Raw genomic sequence first — 627 nt, 5'->3', positions numbered from 1 at the left:
TATATCACACTTTAACATTTTAATTAATGTTTTAAAATGTTATCAAATGAAAATGTGCAACTCCTTTTATTTTTGGCAAAGTTAAAACATGGACATTCCTTAAAATCTCTCTGAATGAAGGTTTCCAGACCATCCAGGTCCACTAATTTCTCCATCTGTGTCACAAAATGGTGACACACGTCTTCAAAATTTGTAGGATTCACACTAAGCTTACAGTATATAAATGTAATATAAGAATAGCAGTATAAAGAATAAAAGAAAAGCCAGATCTACAATTAAACTGCTGAAAGCACAGCAGCATAAAACATGATATTCCTTGAAAACAATGTTTAAATAAATTATTTTATTATAAAGAATATTATTGTTATTTTAACTTTGAAGTACATTGTACAATGCTAATGTATTTGTCAATTTCAAATTAAATCAAACTTTTATTTTGACGGGTTGTTGCGGACCTTTGAGTTTCAGTGTATTTGACAAAGGTTTTTCTCAAATAAAACTAGTAAATGTTTATTTACGTTTTCTCTCAGAGCAGCTCTGGTGATGTTGTTTACAGGTGCATCTCAATAAATTAGAATGACGTGGAAAAATTCATTTATTTCAGTAATTCAACTCAAATTGTGAAAC

The sequence above is a fragment of the Sinocyclocheilus anshuiensis genome, unplaced genomic scaffold, assembly GCF_001515605.1.
Source record: "Sinocyclocheilus anshuiensis isolate Anshui unplaced genomic scaffold, SAMN03320099.WGS_v1.1 scaffold20, whole genome shotgun sequence".
Lineage (NCBI taxonomy): Eukaryota > Metazoa > Chordata > Actinopteri > Cypriniformes > Cyprinidae > Sinocyclocheilus > Sinocyclocheilus anshuiensis.
This window is presented reverse-complemented; position numbering follows the sequence as displayed.